Consider the following 21467-nt stretch of genomic DNA (forward strand, 5'->3'; position numbering starts at 1 on the left):
AACATTGCAAAATGTATCGAAGTGACTCGTCTGTCTAATTTCGGATTTCGACCCCCTCCAGGGCTTGGCAGTTAAGTTGGAGAAATACAGCACTCCTTTATCGAGGAGCGCCACCTTAGCAGGGGCGAAAATCCAGCTGGCACAAACAGTCAAATACTTAGGAGTATATTTCGACTCCAAGTTAATGTGGAAGCATCATATCCAGGAACAATATCAGAAATCCTGCAGATTGCTCTGGTGCTGTAGGAATGCGATAGGTAAAACCTGGGGACTTTCACCCAAACGGATATACTGGATGTATACATCCATAATAAAACCCATTTTGATGTATGCATGCATCGTCTGATGGCCAACACTGAACTTTGCTAACAGCAGGAAGCTGCTAACGCAGATTGAGAGACTTGGTTGCCTAAGTATTACTGGAGCAATGAGTAGTACGCCAACTGCGGCACTTGAAGCTATCCTATTCACTTGGAGGTGAAACGGAAAGCAGTCAACGACGCATATAGGCTCAATACCATTGGGGCGTGGAAAGGCGGCCAATCAAACCGTCATGCGTCTATCTGGAAATTCCTTGAAAAACATCCGGTAACCCTGATGCCGACCGATCATATGGTTCCCAGATTCGTCTTTGAAAAGACATACACTGTCGAAAACACCGAAAGAGAAGAATGGTCGACAAGTGGCCATGAGTCTTTTCAGATTACAGACCTAATAATCTTCACCGACGGGTCAGTCATGGAGGATGGATCGGGCGCAGGGGTGTTTTCGAAGAATCCGATTATAGAACTGACCCGACTCCTCGGAAAAATGACGACCATATTCCAAGCGGAGATATATACCATTTCATTGGCAGCAGAAGAATGTCTGCGACAAAAATGGAGGAGCCGCACCATTAGAATCTGTTCCGACAGTCGAGCGGCATTATCAGCACTAAACGGCAATGAGATATCAAGTCAGTTGGTGTGGAGTTGTCATCAGGTGCTGCTGAAACTTGGCCGACTGAACGAAACATTCCTGATATGAGTGCCGGAGCACTCTAACATTGCCGGTAATGAGGAGGCTGACAGACTAGCTCGCCGAGGGTCCTTGTCCACAATGGTTGGGCCAGAGCCAGCTCTTGGAATCCAACTATCTACTGTCAAGTCTACTCTGAAGGGTGAAATTGCAAGGATTCACGCAACTGAGTGGAGAAATTTGGACTCTTGCCGGCAAGTGAAAATCCTTGTGAAAGAGCCTAGGGCCACTAGAGCGGAATTTTTATTGTCCCTTAAGAAGTGGGACATGAAAAAAATTGTAGGGCTTTTGACGGGACACTGCCCCTTAAACTACCATTTTTTTTTTTTGGGGTAGGGTAGGTTCATTTACGCACACAGTGTTGGACTTCCGATTCGGTACGTCGTCGGACTACCAACTAAACACCTCCCCATCGTCAGAGAGCTAGCCTGGAACCGTTTGTCAAATTACTTCGGGCTAGTCCCCAAACTCTCCCGCTTTGTGGAGCCTTCAAATCAGGGAATTCCTTTCACCAACGGGAGGGGAGAGGAGGAAGGGAACTGCCAGTTCAAGGAACCCCCTACCACCCGGCTCCTCTATCGGTCGAGTTCTATCTTCTTAGCAACGAAAAAGGCCCGAACGTAATGGGCAACACGGTTCCACCTGTCAGCAGTTCTCAGCATCTCTTCCACAATGTTGTCTGGAGAGAGATCCCCTGTGTTTAAATAGAGCTGCTACGAACTCCATCCCACCTTCCACAAGAAAAAAAGTGTGGTGGGCGTCGTCCACAACTCCATTGCAAAACACATAATCCGGAGAACGCGCCTTTCCAATCTTGTGCAGGTAAGACTGAAAACTTCCATGCCCACTTAAAAATTGGGTAAGGAAATAGTCAGTCTCACCATGCTTCCGATTAACCCACGCACCTAAGTTGCCGATGAGCCGCACAGTCCATCTGCCTCTAGTTTCATTTTGCTACGAGAGCTGCCACTCGTCTAGAGTGTGTAGCCGCTCTTCGCGGGCAACCACCTCCCTTGGCTCATCTCCCTTGCGCTTGTATATGGCCTGACGCTTCCTAGCAAGAAGGGCAAGGGGGATAACTCCCACGATCACCATCACGGCCGGTTCAGAGAGAGTGCGGTACGCAGACGCGATCCGTAAAGCTCCCCGTCTCTATACTTGCGCGAGGCGTTTATGATATACCTCCTTTTTAAGAGCGCCAGCCCATACCTCTGCGCCGTAGAGCAGGATAGACTGCGTTGAGCTCATCAGGAGACGTCGCCTACTAGACATAGGACCCCCAATGTTTGCCATTAGCCTACTTAACGCCGAAACTCTAGCTGCAGCCTTGTTCGCTGCTGCTTGGATTTGCTCCGAAAAGCTCATCTTTGAGTCAAGAGTCAACCCGAGGTACTTTGCCGCTGATTTTGACTCGATTATCGACTCGCCGAACGATATGGCACGCAGGGTCGGAATTCTCTTTTTAATCAGGATGACTACTTCGGTTTTTTCCAGTGCAAGGTTGAAACCATGAGTAGTCATCCATCCGCTTACTCGTCGCATCAATATGCCGAGTCTGCTTTGCGCCTGTTCGACAGTGCGTCCAGCAACAAGCGCAGCGACATCATCTGCATAGCCGACCAGGCGCGACTCTTCTGGCATGTCGAGTTCAAGCAGACTGTCATAGGTAGCGTTCCAGAGGTGCGGCCCTAGGACGGATCCCTGTGCTACTCCCGACGTGACCTCCATCCACCTTTGACCCTCTAGTGTTTCAGAGAGCAGGGAGCGGTTCCTCAAATAGTCCCTCAAAATTCTTAAGAGATAGTTCGGCACGTTGAAGGTATTGTCTAGTGTGCCTAGAATGTCTTTCCATCTTACGGAATTGAAGGCGTTTCTGACGTCAAGCGTTACGAGGAACACCACCCAACGAGTTCGGCGGCTATGTGCCTCTGCTCGTCGAACGAGGTCCACGACTTGCATGACAGTATCAATTGTCGATCTCCTTATCCTAAAACCAAACTGCCGGGGAGATAAATCTCCGGCAGCGCGTATCGCTTCAGCGAGTCTACTTCTGACGAGCTTTTCGAGCACTTTCCCAGCAGAGTCAAGCATACATAGTGCGACGGTATGAAGACGGCAATTCGGGGTCGCCTTTCCCTTTAGGAATCAGCGCAAGCCTTGCAACTTTCCAACGAACAGGGAAAATGCCCTCTTTCAGGCAAACGTTGAACGCGCCGAGCAGTAGGTCTGGCCGGTGTTGGAATACCAGTTTGTATACCTCTGCTGGAATGCCATCGGGTCCTGGCGCCTTCTTATCTTTCGTAGAGAGGACTCCCTGTTCCAACTCTTTTATTGAGAAAAGTGGACAGTCCTCTGCGCTCTCCACGCCAACGTCACCATCCCATACGGGATGCGCAGAGCCCCGATTTTTCGGGTTACCAGTTTGTAACCGAGTCCCCACGGATCCCCATTCACCTCGTCGATCAGATCTTGTCAGCAGCGAGCTTTGCTTTTGTTTATTGCGCTGCGAAGTTTCCTTTTGGCTGATTTGTACTCCATCATTATGGTACATGCCTCCTCCCGGTCGCCTAGACGTTGTGTTAAGCGGCGGAGCCTGTGACACTCCTTCCAGAGCTCTGCGATTTCCACTGTCCATCAATATATGGAAGGTTTGCCGCGCCTCGATGTCTTCCTGTGCTTGGAGGCTCCGCAGACCATCGTTATCAGGTTCATAACTGAATTTACGACAGTGTCAGCTGCGGCGCCACCGCCCCCAGGAGTACCCTCCAACGTGGCCCCACCTGCTCCCAGAGTTTCGACAAACTTCCCGGTGTTCATTTTCGCGACGTTCCATGTACAGAAAGATCACTGGTGTGGCGCACACCGAGAGTTTGTGTCCACCACTTCGAAAGCAATGTATTGGTGGTCACTTGCGGAGACTACCATATGGAAAAGATTGGGGTAGTGGTTTCGGCTATGTGCAGACAATGTGAGGAGTAGGAGGAGGAGACGGCCCTGCACTTTTTATGCAGCTGCCCGGCATCGTCAGATCTCAAACGAAGACACCTTAGCAAGGTTTTCTTCAGTGAAGAATCTGCAAACCCTCTCTGCCTCTGGAGAATGTTCTCAGATGCGCTAAAGCCTGCGAACACCGTAGGCGGGAAGCCATTGGATAGGCAATTTACGAGGATAGTACAATGGGCCTAACAATGGCCTGACTGCTCGGTGCTACGGCTCGCCCCAGTAAGCTAAACTAACTAACTCATCGAGGAGCGGGCGTACTTTCCAGAAGCCACACCAGAGCAGCAGAGGGCATCGAGAGTGGAGAGCCTTTTGGCTTTATACTGGAATCAAGACTGCATCCCTCTACAGAAACCTATTGTCTGGTCGGTGGTTAAGTATGGACTCTGTGGACAATTAAGTTGATTATAAATAGTATTGAATTTTCCGAAAATGTTGTTAGACCTACATCAACAAAGTTTCAAATATAGAACCGCAAAAATATTCTAAATAAACCTCATTCATTCAATGGCAGACTACAGAAATCTTTTGCCTCCCTCCGAGCGAACTATTGCATAAACTTCAAAGTGAATTTGCGAAACTTTAATTAATCCGATGTTCTAACAAGCTGTCACCCAAGTGCGAATGATATTGAAGGAATTCTGATGGAGAAATCACTCGCAAACACTGCGCTCAATTTGTGCTAAGAAATTATTCGCAACACTAATGTCTGCCTCACACGTGGATGTAGTATGACTTCGTTTTCATGTCGGGTGAAGGAAACAAATTTTGAATAGGGAAGAGAATATTCTTTGGTACAGGAAGACAAATTGTAAATATTTATTGCAATAATACAAAATGAATTATTAAAAAATATCAGCTCGAAAGGAAGCTTGATCTTTTGTCTCTCTAGGGACATCTGAGCCCCCGCTCTCAATAACTTGAAAATTAACTTCTTTAAAGCAACGAAAATCGCACTTCGCAACAAAATTTATCCGTGAAATTGGAATAGTTGGAATTACTTGATTGAATCAGATTCAAATTAATGAAGCAACTTTTCAGATGCATCCATTCATCGGACGCTAGAGCCGGATCAATTGGGCCACATGTGCCATTCTACACGCTGCAGTCGGTGCTGGCTGCAGTGAATTCCATGGATTCCAGCTTTTGATGGCTCCTAATTTCCATTTCAAGTGCATACACGGACTGTTGCCATTATAATTGCAACGGAAATGTATACATTATCATCGGGCAATGTTATGAATTCACTGAAATACTAAATAAAGCCTCCACCATTGCGCGGTTGGTGGATGCAAGATCAAAGTTAATGCAATATTTACAGATTGGAAGTGAGCATACACAGCATATGGGAGTTTTCCGAATTTACAGGGGAAAAGTCAATAGTGGTGTTAATTAAATTGAAATTCTGCTTGTTTGCGTTTTCCCGGTCCACAGCATTTCGGAAAATGTTTTATGGGGACACACGCTGAAGTAAAATTAAAAGGACATGGAATTGATCAAGGGTTACTCACCAGAGATTGGGGTCAGGATGCGTTTTGGCACAATTCATTTCTACTTTTATATACCATACCAGTGCCGAGTCCAGGTTTCTTCTGAAAATAAAAATAAAATTGCTAAGACTAAGGAAAGAGATGAATAAATCCTAAGTGGGGTAACTCCACCATGCTAAATCCTACCTGATCTCTTCCATCCCATCCAATCCCATGATGGACCCCCCAAAAAAACAATGAATGACTAAAATACCTTAAAGCAATTTAGGGACTATTTTTGTTTAAAGATTGAGGAGTCCTAAGTCCGCATCCATTTGATGTCCTCAATCCCTAAACAAAAATTGTCTAGCTCCGGCCAAGCTTTAGTCCGAACTGTGGGCGGAATTATGTTGGATATAATTGGCACCTGTTCTGTTGTTTTGCGAAGTATAAAAAGGAGCGTATTACACCTGCAAACCGCTTCGGTCACGTTGTTCCCAGGGCAGAGGTGAGGCAGCGTCTGATGAGTTGTTCTCTGCCTTGTACGAAACCGTAACCGCCACCAAAGTTGATGACCATACGGGTCCATTTTATGACATTTTCCATCACTCTTGCCAGTTCCGTCTCCACGTACTCGAGGAGGGCGATCAGACCCGAGTCTGCAATGGACTCATCTGAAGTGGCTCTGCCACGAAGCCTCACCGGAGGTTATCAGGTACCATGGGAACCGGGATGACCGGACAGAGCTCCTCGAAGCTCAAGCGTGGAGTTGCGCTGTACAACTCGGGTGTCGTACTCCTTAGTTGCGGCAGAGCTGTTAGATAGGCCTCGCGTCCACTGGTATGAATGCTAAGCTTGCACTCAGTATAAATCAGGACCGCTGTGCTTGCACGGCGGGGCTCTGATTGTGGTCCCAAAATCAATCCGTGTCCGAAGAGGACCGTGCCTTCACGGCAGGTACTCACATTAAACCCCCCAGGACTTTCATCACTCTTGTCAGAACTTCGGGCGACAGGCTTTCGGATTCCTGGCTTGTTGGCGTAAACCCGCGACTTCATAAAACCCCATAAAAAGAAATCTGGAACTGTTAATCGGGTGATCTGGCCGGCCAGTGCAAATCACCAAAATGAGAGATTAAAGGACCCAGAAGTGCTTCCTCCAGAATATCGATTATAGCTCGAGCAGTGTGCGCTATTCCACTGACCTGTTGGAACTACATGTTCTGCAGTCCCAATTTATCCAATTGAGGAAGAAAAAATTTGGTAATCATGGCTCCCGTCCACAACCGCTATTTGGCCAGCGACATTCTCAAAGAAAAATGGCCCAATGCCTCCTCCAGCATAAAGAGCACACCATAAAGTAACTTTGAGCTTATGTAATGGCTCTTCGTGGGTAATACACCGATTTTTGGTGTCCCGTTAAGATGAAAATGAGCCTCATCGCTCATGATAATTTTCGATGAAAAATCGTCCGCCTCTTCGTTCAGATTCAGAATGGCTTGAGGTAAGTTAGACGCGTTTGGCAGTCAACAGCTAGCAGCTGCTCCACTATCTGCACTTTCTAAGAGGAAATCTTCAAATCTTCCACCGAGATTCTGCGGAAGGTCCGCAGGCTAAGCCCCAATTACGTGGCAAGTCATTTGGTCGATGTTGTGGGCTCCTCTTCGATATCTTGGGCAACAGCAACGATATTATCAGTAGAGCGGCTGCTCGTCGCCACCTCCGGTCAGCCTTAAGAATATTTCGTGTTGTCCAAGCCTCTTCAAAGCGAGTGGCCAAACGCCGTAGTGTTTGTGCAATTGATAAATCCATGAATCCACACTTAACCTTGATATATTTACTGGTTAAACGGGGAGCTTGCCATTTCCGAGGGCGTGTTTGTAGAGAAGTCGAGTCATTAAGTCATCGGTTAATGGAGCTAACTATTATTTTACTCTTTTTTAACACCTATTCCCCGTAGACTGATCGACCTGATGCCGAGAAACACGCTTGGCATATTAGTCGTTTCACGTTTCTATTGGTCGCCATATATCTTTGCTAGTGGCCTCAATATTTATGCCGGCAAAAAACAAATGCAAAAATGTGAGACGATGACGGCTTTACGGTTTCTTACCAGGGCTGAGGCAAATCGTCAAACGCTACCTCACCTCTGCCCTGGGAGCAGCGTGACCGAAGCGACTCGAAGATATTGAGTGCTTGGCCAGAGCTGAAAATATTTTTTTTGAGAATTGTGGAGTCCTAAGTCCTCATCAACTTAATGCTGGACCGGACCAAATGGGGAGCCACTTACTCCCTCTTTTTTATACAAAGGAGCACTCAACATCTGCGAGCCGTTTCGGTCACGCTGCTCCCAGGGCGGAGGTGAGGCAGCGTCTGACGATTTGCTTTTGCCCTGGTAAGAAACCGGAAAACCGTCATCGCCTGACATTTTTGTAAAGTTTGGGTGTTAAGCCCTAAACGAGGGGTTCGTGGACCAAAAAAAGGGAGTAAGTCGCTCCCCATTTGGTCCGGTCCAGCATTAAGTTGATGCGGACTTAACACCCCACAATTCTCAAAAAAAAAAAAACAAATGGTTGTCCGTTCCACGGGGTTTAAAGCTTGAACACACGCAAAGAAAGTGGCCAATATCATACATACTGAACATTCAGAGCCTTGTACTTATCTTCGGATTGTCACATCTTCGTACATTTTGTAAGGGTTCGCCACTTTCTGTATGTTGCTAACATTGTGAAAATGAAAATTGTGACCTATGAGACAGTGGCACCTCAACGTCGACCGTTGATTGCTGTCTTACAATAAGTTTCTTTCCAAATCTTAAAAACTAGTCATAAACTACCTTCGTCGACTTAGAGAAATAAGTTGACCATATACTATGTAAACCGCCTGGTGGACGGAGCGGCAACATTTAGTATCAGAGAAACTCTGGGTTAAACTACTCTGCGGTAATCCAAACACCAGAGTTGGAAGTAGGAATGATAAGTTCATAAAAACTTCTCCGTGTCTCGGTCATGCTCGGTGCTCACCATGGATGCTTGATGTTACCACTCCTCTTCGTTCTTGTCATGGAAGCCTTCACGAGGGACACACTATACAACTTCTCTCTGTAAATAATTTTTTTCTGACGTTTTAGAACAAGCCTGACCTCAAAATCTTCTTCTTCTGCTTTAGCCTTTGTCCCGTTCACAAAGGGTGTCAGGTCGTTTTGATCGGTTGCCACCATTTCGCTCTATCAAAAGCCTGATCCACCCGCGAGGCTTTCAGATCACCATCCAACGTATTAAGCCACCGTTGCTTCGGCGGCGCTTTTGGTATTTTTCCATCAACTTCGGTGCTCATACCAATCTTGGCAAGTGAATTCTCTTTAGAGGTAATTACGTCACAAAACCATCGACGACACCTTTCTTGAAATTTTTCCACGATCGGTGCAAATCCATACCTGTCCCCCTACACCCAGCGACATTCATTGTCTTTTATAGTCGGCCAACACTCAAAATACGGCGACAGGGAGGAAAAAAGTGCTGTAAATTTTCAACTTGCTCACTTAGAACGCCTGTTCCCAATCGGCTGCATTGATCCGAGATATTTAAATCGCTCAGTCCTGGATAAGTCAATGTCTGTTTGTCTAGGCGGCCCAATTCGAGTATGCTTTAGATTATGGTTGCAAATTTGGCAAGTCAATACGGCCGCCTCACGGTAGGCGCTAGAAACCTTCTTCGATCTGGCCAAGAGTATGTAAGGTCGGGCTGATAATGGACTCATCCAACTGGTGAGAATTTGTTTGCTACTGGTCATGTGCTAGGGACATCAACAGCGAAACAACAGCCCGGGGATCATTCTTCCTCCACTGGATAAGTTGCCAAAAGGACTCCAAACCAATGTGAAACAGTATACGCCGAGGACAGCGTGGCCAATGGGGAACTTGGCCTTTAATATGTGAACTCTGAATATGTTGGGTACCTTCAGCTTAGCCAGGGTGGACATTTTCCCGGACAACCTGTAGGACCAAGGCAACTCAACAAACAAATACAACAAAAAAAGGGCAATAGAAGAGAGATTCTGATGTCAGCCACATCATAAGAGGACGAGCTGCTGGTATCCAGCCAGGAAACCGTACCCGTCGAGAGCAATATAATCGGTGCCAGCTGTGTTGAAACTAATACCAGAAACGTGCGATAACGAGGCGGCGGACAGACTAATGGCTTCCAGCTTGAAATCCGCTGGCGTTGTAGCGAAATCCAGTCATAGTACTCCTAACTAAAACAGCTGATGTCGGAGGTCGCCCTAAAGAAGGGGCTGGCAAGAATGTCGGTCACCTGAAACCACCAACCATCACCGCCTTGCCAGCTACATCTGCAATCCAGGCATCGCTCTTATTATTTCGATAAGGCTCGCTGATTATGGCAGCTTCGTTACCCTTCTCGTAGATGGTTTGCGTTACCTCGCAGTGGTTGACCTTAATTTGTATCAACCTCAATTCTTTACTGCATTCGAGGCTCTCCTAAATACTGGGCATCTGCTGCTGCCTGCAACGTGGCGATAGTCGACATCCTTTTTCCCCTTGCAAAGCATACATTCAGGCCCAGCCTTGCACTCCCTGAACATATGACCTCCTCCCCCACATTTTCTGAAACTTTTTGACCAGTCACGGTCACTGCTGCATTTCGCTGCTATGTGGCCAAATTCTAGGCATTTAAAGCAGCGCTTGAACTCCCTGAGTGGGCATACGACACAACCTATTTTTACTTCACCAGCCGCTAGCAGTTTAAACGCTGCTCCAGCTGGTAAACTTATAGTTGTCGTTTGGGTGCCTCCGTATGCGTTCTTCAGCCCCTGGTTGCGGAATCTTGCAAGCCAAGTGGTCCGAACCGCTTTTCTAAGGCGTCGCGGATATCCTCCTTGATCGTGATTTCACCATTGTCCTTACATTGTATAACAATCCCCTGCTTTCTGACCCGTACTTGTGCTTCTTCTCCTAAGGACTTCTCCACCTTGCCGAGGAAATTTTCAACCGTTTTGCCCGGAGACTTCTCAGCTCCAGCATCAAATCTCCTTTTTGAGAGCGTCTGATTCGGCTGACGTTTTCTCAAAGGTCAATTAGCTCAGGATCGGATTTGACCTTCCTGAGGATATCGGCATAAGTTATATCACCTTTTTTGGAGATGATAATTAATTCTGGCCGTAATCTTCTTTTATGTGCCGCATTTTTCTTTCCGCCACCCTTGGTCCATGTTTCCTTAGTTTCTTTTTGAGGCTTTACTTCCCTTGGGTCCATTGGAGCCAGCGCCGCAGTTTCCATGATTTTGGTAACTTTGTTTACCTTTTCCTTTGCCGGTGAGAGGCCTTTTCGCGTCCTGCAAGAATCCGAAAAAATCCTCCGCGCCCTCTCTACTCCTCTTTTCAAGCTTACCGCCCTTTGGATTTTCAGGGGATATCACTTGTGTTGCCTGGGTGGCTTCTTCGAAGCATTTTGTATTTTGAACAGTACACGAATGGTACGGATCATGTTTTTGTTTGTCTTTATAAATTCGGACAACTCTACTATTTCTCCTCAGAGTAGAGCAAACGATGATTCGTCCATATTCTGACACTGCTCCTCTGCTTGGTTTTCCCACTGGGCACTTCTGTGTTTATTAGCCTTCCGGGAGCTTCCTTGATTTCCTACCTTCAACAACGTTAATTTCGGAGGAGATTGCAGGATCGTCGAGCTTCTCCTAAATAGATCAAACACAGAGTCCTGCGACATATTCCAACCAGGTGTAGTCACCCCGCTATAGGCTAATGAATGACCAGTTTGTGGAGCATCTTTCCGTGTTTTTTGAACTGGCGTTCTCGGGAGTGATGTACTCCTTTTAAAAGCCTCTTTCTTGTAGTATTCGATGCAATGATGGACAAGTAATCCACCACCGAGGCACTGCAGTCGAGGGATATCAACACCCGAGAGCCTGCTTGCCTACTCCCAAAAACCGCCGGCAATGGGATTCCGAGTCCCTGCACCGTACATTTTTTTCTTCTCTCTCCTTTCTTCTTCCATATTGGTTGCTTGTTCTGAGTCCCATTCCCATAGCCATTCCCTTTCCGCAGGAAGAGGCGCGTCTGATGGGAGATCTGGCAACTGCGCACAGGTCTGTCTGTCCGTCACACGCATTTTTCTCGGAGATGGTTGTAGCGGTTCATGCTGAATTTGGTGGAATAGTGGGAACTGTGAACGCTCGTGCATACAATGAGTTACATAATTCTACATTGAGTTTAAGTGGGGGTCTCCATACATGTAGAGGGGGTTGTACTTTTTTTTTCCATGAAATAATGTCATGTGGGGTATCAAATGAAACGTCTCGGTTAGTACTTTCCGAAGCCTGTATTAGTTTTGACATTTGTTGGAAAGGTGGGTAAAGTAGTAGAGTTGAAAGTAATAATTTTTTAACGGACCCATTGTCAGAAACTACCCAACAGTATCTTTTCAAATAAAGTTAATAATCATACCTGAAGCACCCAGCTTCCGATTTTTCGACTTTGTTGGTTTATTGGGATACTAAGGATTACTTGGTTCCGGTTCGAATTCTTTTTCCAGATTTTCCAGCTTTTCTATGTTAATGTTTCTATGTTCATCTGCATTTCCCTGCAAGGTCCTTACTTCTTACTCGATATTCCGTACCTTTGGAACTTTAATTAATGTCACCCAAATCTTTGCCTCAGAATAGGGATCAGATAGCCAGTCTCTTGTTCCATTGTGAGGTATTACATCATTAGGAATCCATCTTTGCCTTTAAAAACATCTCACAATCGAAATTCAAAGTATTTAAGTGGAAGAGTCCTTTGACGATGGAGAAAATAAATAAAACCCATAAATAAGCAAGAATTCGAATAGCAAACATACAAATCATTTCAAATCCGACAATGCTTCCTTGGAGTAAAAATAAACTCTTCACGATGGAACCAAACACCTGGCCAATTTCTGAAGGTATCTAGGTGAGCAAGAAATTCCTGAGCATTCACTATGGTCAGTGTTTGCTTTCTTTCATTCTTTCTTCTACTTTTATCTTGTGCTTTCCAATTCGCACTCAATTTTCCACTTGACATTTTTATAACTCATTATAACACCCAATAATATGCCAACAATATCTTTTTATGTTGGCGAAACGAGCTATTAAATGTATTTGCGTTAAACAAGGGTAACAACAGCACGTACAAAGTTTCTTAATGATGCTTACTTAGCCTTACGCGAAGCGCCGAAACGCCATAGCTGACATCCGTTTTAGCGCGGGATGGTATGGATGGTGTGTAATGGTCCAATATTAGCGTCGTAGAAATACTTCGCTTCAAGGATTTGGAATGCAGCAGGAAGGTAACTAGGATGCCATTAACTAACCAGTATCTATAGACGGTATCTTGATGGTAGAGCGCCTCTGTTGCACATGGACCACTCTCTCCCCATCCCATCCTGCATCTTACTTCGTCAACTTTTCGCATACGAAATCATCACTCCATCCACATTATTAATATATTCCCCGGTTCGATTCCATAAATAACACGAAACTTCAACAACAAGAGCAACAATTGACAACATTCAAGATTAGAGATGACAAGATGATTTCACTTAGTTTCTGGTGGTAGCTCCGCCAGGCGCGGGGAACCCCCGCACTCAATCATGCATGCGCCCCGAGTATGGGAGCATCGTGAAGCAAGATTGATGATGGAACCCTGCTAGTGTAGTTTTCAATCAGCCATCAATCACAACCTCGCCGGAATTCTATCTTTACGTAAGGGAGGGGGGAGGAACGTTGAAAATATTTTGCTAAATATAATTTTTTTAAGACAGAAAATACTTAGAAATCGATTGTAGTCGAACTATTTTCATGGAAGGTCGTGACAAATTGTTGGGATTTGTAAAGAAATGCATAAATGTATGGATGACTGACTAATGTGGGGGAACCATTTTAAATAATGTGAGAAAATGGGAGGCTGAAAGTGGATACTCACAATATTTCCTGCTTTGCTTAATATACATATTAAGGGGGGCGAGGGGGGTAGGGCCTTCCAATTTTGCTAAAATCGGTTTGGGCCTGATGACACGGTTAGGAAGCTAATGAGTACTGATTCTGCCAAAAGTAGCTAATTATTTATGAATTTTCTGATTAGCTTACCTAAGTAAATGAGTAGATACACCAAATTTCGCAAAAGTGCTCTTAATCCAACCCCAATTGGTGGAACAGGAAGTATTTTTGACGTTTAATGTTATCACCGCACCACATCAACTGAAGGGCGCCGCATCTGGGATTAGATTCATGACTCCTATTACCATAGCGACTTTAGAATGGCTTCGCCGAAGCCCTTATTGTCGCTCCGATAAGCCACCATCTTCCCCGATTATTAGATACAAGCTTTATTCATTACCCTCCCCAACATATTTCTCATGAAAAGAGGGACGAAGACGGCTACGGTTTCTTACCAGGACAGAGGCAAATCCTCAGACGCCACCTTACCTCTGCCCTGGGAGCAGCCTGACCGAAGCGGCTCGCAGAAAAACAACAATTTTTTATCTACTAGAAAAGATGAATATAAACTTATAACTAAGTTAAGGACTACCTTAACAATTAAACTTAATCTAAACTATATGATGAAGCTTAACCTAACTTATCACTAAAGAAATATATGTTTGGAAATATTTACAAAGCCATTTTGGAGGAAGAGTAAAAAAAACCCACTCTTTGAGCATATTTCAAAACAGGGAGGGACGGGGAAGGAAAAAGGAGTGGGGTAGGATGGGTGGCATGCGGGAGAGGGATGGGAATTAAAAGCTGGGAGGGGTGCTAAGATGGGTAGGTTTAAAAAATTGAGAATCGGAGAAATTGCCTAGGTAAAAGACTACTCTACCTTGGGGATAGAAAAGACGGTTCTGTGATTGGAGGGATAAGAGGATCTGGGGAAACAGATGAGTCCGAAGAAGGTTATCTTCAACGATCTCGATCTGCATGTCTTTGGAGACAAAAGAATTGGGATGGGATTGACACTTGACCAGGAAGTTGAGGGCATGACAGGCAAATAAAGCATCGACACGTGGGGTTTCGCAGGACTCATAGAAGATCTGGTTGGAAATGTACATAGAGCGGTCTTCATTTTTAAAAATGTTGACGCAGTGGCGAAAGATTGTGCGCTCCTTAAGGAGGAGTCGTTCCATTTGGGATGGGGAGCAATCAGGCCAGAAAATGAAGCCGAAAATGAGGAGTAGGCGGATAAGGTTTTTGTAACAAAACAGCTTAATCCTTTTTGAAGTAGGGATATTGTATTTAAGGATAGCATACACGGACATGAAGGCACCAGTTGCACGGCCTAGTGCCTTCGTTATATGAGGGACGTGGGAGAGGCGGGAATTCATTGTCACTCCGAGGTAAGTGACTTCTTTTACATGGGAATGGGATCGTCATGGATTGTAGGAGACAAAGATCTAATGCCACTCCACATTTTCGGCGTCAGTCTCATGTTTCCATGGAAGACATTGGTCTCGCACTTGTCGAGATTTAAGGAGAGTTTCCAACGGGTCAAATAATGGTAAAGTTCGTCTAAATAACGCGCTTCACCGTGGGAGATGTCTTTGGTGGCGGTATAAAAGATTATGTCATCCGCATATTGAAGGATCCGGATAGGACACGTGTGAAGAGTTGGTTTGGGGATGTCTGCGGTGAACAGGGAGAAAAAGGTTGCAGAAAGGACGGAATCCTGAGAAAAGCTGGCGGGGCAAGTATAGGGTGAGGAAAGGTGCTGCTGGATGTTGACTAAGGATTTCCGCCCATCTAGAAAGCTAAGAATTAGCTTACAGAGACGGAAATTGAGGATTTTGGAAAGCTTATACGCAAGCCCATATTGCCATACGGAGTCGAAAGCTTTCCTTAGGTCAAGGAGACAGGCTATGGTGGGTGTCCTTAAATTGATACCTAGAAGGATATCAGTCTTGAGGACAAGAAGCGCGTGCTCAACCGAATGTTTAGTTCGTTTGGCAAATTTTAACTCAGATAGACTGTTGTTGGAAATACAGTGCTCGTCTATGAAGGATTTGATGACCCGCTCGTAAATTTTAGTGGAGGAAGATAGGATAGAGATATGCCTGTAGCTATCAGGATTAAGTGGACCGAAGCGGCTTGCAAGTGTTGTACGAATTATATTCAGCGTAAATCCGCCCATAATTCCAACCAAAACTGGACCTCTCTCACGATGTCTAAAAGTCAAATATAAAAATATAAAGACAATATACCGAGTGAATTTTTGGATTTCAATAGTAAAACCAAGTTCTCTCCTTTCCACTAGAAAGCCTCTCCGCAATGTAAAATTGAAAAATGCTAATGAGCCGGTGAACCCGCCATTGGCAGCCAGTTTGAGTACTTACATATATCAATAAAATCAATCATTACATATATGAATAAAAGATCCGTAGTAGCTGCATTGATATTGGCCATCAGCTATCATAAGCTATCAAACCAAGCTGCCGTGTGGTTTCCGTGACTTGGTAACATTTTGATTATTTAGTTCGCTTTGTCCTATGAGAAAAACCTCACCCCTTCTAAATTTGGCAAAAATCCATAAACTCCATTTGAACATTTCCAATTCTAATATAGAAATTTTCTAATATTCAAAAATGATCATTAGCGTTTCATTTTTGTGGTTGCTTTTACGGTGTGTTGCATGACTTGGTCATAAATTTGACCACGCTATATACTAGTAAATGGATTTCTCGCATTTGTCTCTGTTAGCCTAAAACGTTATATATACAAGTAATGCTGGGGAAAGCTATATTATATATTGTGCAGATTTTTGTTGTGGGAACAGAGACTTTTTTTTTGAAAATTGTGGGGTCCTAAGTCAGCATCAACTTAATGCTGCACCGAACTGAATGGGGAGCAACTTGCTCCCTCTTTTTTGATCCACGGACCCCTCGTTTAGGGCTTAGCACCCAAACTTTAAAAAAATGTCAGACGATGACGGCTTTACGGTTTCTTTCCAGCAGAAACTAGTTCGTGTTTCCCTTTGCGTTTGTTCGAGGAGTGATTCTTTTTGCTTTGGAGTGCAAAAGTTTGGAGTAAAATCCCAACGGAAGTGGAATAAACTTAAGGACACAAAAAGTAATTCACTAGGTAGTAGTGGATAACTCATCATCATCATCATCATCAACGGCGCAACAACCGGTATCCGGTCTAGGCCTGCCTTAATAAGGAACTCCAGACATCCCGGTTTTGCGCCGAGGTCCACCAATTCGATATCCCTAAAAGCTGTCTGGCGTCCTGGCCCACGCCATCGCTCCATCTTAGGCAGGGTCTTCCTCGTCTTCTTTTCCTACCATAGATATTGCCCTTATAGACTTTCCGGGTGGGATCATCTTCATCCATACGGATTAAGTGACCCGCCCACCGTAACCTATTGAGCCGGATTTTATCCACAACCGGACGGTCATGGTATCGCTCATAGATTTCGTCATTGTGTAGGCTACGGATAACTAGTGAAGTTAAATTAAAAGTAAATTAATTACATAGATCAACGGTCAACAAAAGCTTGGTACAGTGGCTATTGTGGAGGAATAATAGCGAGGGTATTTACCTATCTATATATGTTTTGAGCTCAAAGAACATCGCTACAGTTGTTACATTTATAGATTTGGATCAGAGAAAAGGTCGTAGAAAACATCGAAATTGACGGGGAAGGGGGAAAATAGAAGTCCGAATGAGATCGTCGACACCACTTGTATACAGCGTAAGTCTGGCGGGGAAGCACAGATTTTCCCCGTACCCCATCTCTATTGGGGCTGCCCATGAACTCCTCTCGATGGGCTGTGCGAAATCCCAGGAGGACGAAAGGGAAGGACTCCGAACACGACGGACATTAAGGCGGTCCGATGCCAACGTTCCAGCATCCTATTGAACACGAATGGTATAGTGGTTCTATGGCGTTCGAAATCCAGGAGTTTGCCTAACTCCTAGAAAAGAGTAGACCCAAATTGCTTTCGCTGGTCCTTGATGATTACGGCTGGTACACCAAAGAACACGATCCATTCTCGACAGACGAGACCCCGCACATCATTGCACAGTAATGTCAGACAAAGGTATTTCTTCAGACTAGCGCGTAAACTTGTCGTTGATTGTGAGACAATGTTTGTAACTGTACGAGCCTCGCAAAGGGCCAATGATGGCGAGGTGGATGGTGTAAAAGCGCTTGGTCAATCAAGAGACAACGCCTACTTCCTTTTTAGGTGCTTCTTGATTTTACACTTCTCACACGCGATGCACTGTCTGGCCCAAGAGTTTACTTCCTTGTCCATGGACGGCCAGAAGTATTTTCCAGTGACTAACCAGTTCCTCGCAGAGTAAGTAGAAGTTTCAGTCGAAGTTAGTAAACTGCTTGAACTTGTATTTGGAGTTTCTTCTCTGGCCCTGAAGCTCTGCGTTGTCTTTCCCTGGCTCGTTGATTGCCGTATAGTCGACCGCAGCGGCGGTAGTAACCTCCGGAATTCGTGACAAAGCGTCCGCAACAACATTGCCTTTTCCAGACACGTTTTGAACGTAGGAAGTAAACTAGGTCAGTTGCCGAAGTTGGCGAGGAGATAATTTTTTGGGCTTTTGTTGAAGCGCGAACATAAGGGGCTTGTGTTCCGTAAACACAGTGAACGGCCTGCCTCCTAGGAAGAAACGGAAGGCTTTAATAGAGGTGTACGTGGAGAGTAGTTCACGATCGTAGGCGCTGTAGTTACGTAGAGCTGGGTGGAGTTGTTTAAAAAAGAAGGTCAATGGTTGCCAGGTTCGATTCACCCATTGGTGCAGAGTGGCGCCTACCGCTAGGTCTGAGGCATCGACGAATACAACTAGAGGTGCATCTGCCGAGGAAATACCAGAAGGGTAGCATCAACCAGCTGTTGCTAAACGGTTCCAAATGCCTGGACGGTCTCAGCAGACCACGCAACTTCGCCCGAAACTTTTGTTTTCGGCCCACACTAGTAAACGTTGGGGGTCCATTGGTGATGAGCGGCCTTAGGCAGGAAACAACGATAGAAATTTAACATGTCCAAGAACGTGATTGGCAGAGGAAAGTTTTTGATCGCTTCAACGCTGTTGAATTGAAGGTCAATTTGTCAATGAATGCGCAAAGTCAGGGATGAGTGGATTAAGCTAACGGTCGGGAATTGTCTGAGCATTCAGACGCCGGTAATCTCCGCAAGGCCTTCAGTTGGCCAAAAGCTATTGGAAGGTCTACAAATACCCTATTTCATAAGAACATCCAACTCTTTCTTTGCAACAGCTAGCTTCTGGAGTGGTAGTATTGATGTAGTGCAGCACATCGTACTCAACTGATTTGGTGAAACTACTTTCAGTAAAAATGTTGCGATATTTTCGGAGGAGTGCGCTAACGCAATTGTCAGTAATGTCAGCAAGGTGTGAGTATGTGTGCAGGTGTAAATTGTCCCTGCCAACTTCAAAGAGGTTGCGGGGTCCATCAGACCTTTATTGTGCAGGTACAATAATTGCCCAAGTGACAGGGAAGTCTGTGCCTAAAATGGAAGTGCTAATATGAGCCAAACCAAATCGCCACAAACACGTTCGGTGCAATCCGAGCCTCAAGTTCACTTACCTGTATCCGTAAGTGCAGATGCGGAGTTCGCGGCAACCAGTCGCAACCTTTGCAGTATTAAGATATTTGGGCATAGTACCCGGAAAACTGACACCTTCGCGGCCATATTGACCAGAACACAATGTCTGCACAGAGGGTAAGGCGACGTGGTACTGCGGGTAACAGCCGCCGGGGCACCCAGCGAACATATTTTTTGGAAATCGTATCTGATGGTACATTTAGTCGGTGGTACCAGCAAGTCGTACGGGCCGTTAAGGGTCCCGGAATGTACACCAGAACGGCCTTTTTGGGACCATGACTGCGACCAAGCTCTACGTCCGGCACGCAAAGTACTCACAGTCGTCGCCAGTTTGGAGACCGTGTCCAGAAATGTAGCCACAATTGACCTAAGGTCCTTGACCTCCTGACGTGTGTCTTTAGAAACTTCCGCGACTACGGCGCGCCCTTTTGGGACTTCATTATGCACATTAATATTCTCAAGGAAGTTGTATGTGCATTTATGTCGTTCGCAGCTAGAAAATTTTCCCACCGTTGGACAACAGCCAGATTGCGGAAACTGTCCTTATTCAATTTGGGATGTTTGATGCTATGTTCCACTGCCAGGAATCGTAGGAACAGCCAAGCGAACGTAAGCGGCCAAAAGATGATTTCCCCTTTCGAGGCCTATACAAGCACTACTCTTAAAACTAAAACAGATCGCGGTATGGTCGATCAAATGATAGGTTCTTTGCCAGTTAGTTGAAATTCAACTGATTTTATGACAACCTTCGTGCTGCAACAGTGTATCGCCGATGGTGACGATAGTGAGGCGATGAAATTTGTAGAAGCCTCTAAAATTTTCATAGTTGTTGTTACAGTCGCTAGGACCATACCCATCATCAGATGTCCAAATAAGATGTCGGCGTTGATGCCACCCATTACAATGTCTCGCCTGGATATCTTACGGACTCATAAAAAACATATTTCTCCACAATATTGGAAATCTTCGTCGTTGCTGCACTGCACTGCACAGCTGCAATATCGCTTAACCTGGATGTCAATCTGGCAGAAAACGTCTCCCAGATCATAAGAACTTGCGATAGTCGGCAACAATAGTCCAACACCGGATTCGCATCTAACACCACTACGTTTTCAATAGTAGAAAGGGAAGTATTCAAAAGTCAAATTATGTTTAAAAGCTAAACGGTTCTACCTTTTAAAAAGGGAATATTTCTTTAATACTGTAGTTAACAGTCTACATATCTTTTAGACTGACTGACCATCATTCGAAAGGGATTGCCATTACGTTACCAGAACATATAACATAAAATCGTACAGAAATTCAAACACAACATTTCCTGTTAAAGATAAATATAATTAAAAATAAGGAAACGCCATGCCTCCTGTGAGGATTGAACTCACGACCCCTGGTTTACAAGACCAGTGCTCTGCCACTGAGCTAAAGAGGCGGTACGTACCATTCCTGAATGATAAGAAATGCAGAATTATTCCCCAAGCATGTACAACTGTTTGATAAGAAATGGTTGCTGTTACTAGCGAACTTCGAAAGAATCTAGCAATCTATTATTAATCGTACAGAGTTCTGACCACTCAGCTCGACAGATTCCTCAGAAATAAACAGAGTATAGAGATAGGGTGTTAAGAGTTCTAAAGCTTTTGTTGGGAAATAATTACTACAATTGAAATATTTAGTTAGTCTTCGTAATTTAAGTTACGATGGTGCCATCCCAACCACCTATTTCTCCATTGTCTTTTCTTCGGCTGCCGGAGAAATTCATTAAATTGCATGCAACATTGCCTCTTTTCTCCTATAATGTAGTTTTTTTCTCTCATTCCCCCATCTCGACCCCACATCCTTAAAAATTGACTTCATTTAAACATCACTATCAAATAATCAAATTAATTTCAGTGTCCGGATAGTTCAGTGAAATTTTTATCAAAAACTCTTCAATTCTAACATCTCGGCGATTTTAAAATCTTGTATTTTCCTTCTACTGCATGCCATCGGATGCATTTTTGCTTAGCGGTTCTAAAACAGAGAAATTTTTGCGAAACTGAACTTTTTATATTGTTGTCCCACAGCAGTATGTGTAAGTAGCAAAATGCATTGACATGTTGTTGTTCTGGGGGGGGGGATGAATTTCGGCATGCATGCCTGTGTATTTGTCTTTGAGGTGGGAGAGAGACAAAACCTCTGAGCACTCAGGCCCTAGTGGTCCATTGTACTCGACTCCCTCGTCTAACGAAATATCCCGGATTTGTTTATGTATCGCTGGATTTCCCTTAATGGATCTGATGCACTCGCATAGAAAATGTTCCGTAGATCCCGCTTCCTCATTACAGCATGATCATGTATCATCTTGGAGAACTCCCATTC

At 45.0% G+C, this 21467-nt stretch overlaps 1 non-coding gene across 1 annotated transcript; it reads right to left on the reverse strand.

Annotated features, from left to right (window-relative positions):
* Window positions 1-20466: 20466 nt before the first annotated feature.
* Trnat-ugu lies at window positions 20467-20538 on the reverse strand. Its single transcript has one exon. It is a non-coding gene; the product is annotated as a tRNA-Thr (tRNA).
* Window positions 20539-21467: the final 929 nt, after the last annotated feature.

This window comes from Hermetia illucens, chromosome 1 (assembly GCF_905115235.1).
Source record: "Hermetia illucens chromosome 1, iHerIll2.2.curated.20191125, whole genome shotgun sequence".
NCBI classification, from domain to species: Eukaryota; Metazoa; Arthropoda; class Insecta; order Diptera; family Stratiomyidae; genus Hermetia; species Hermetia illucens.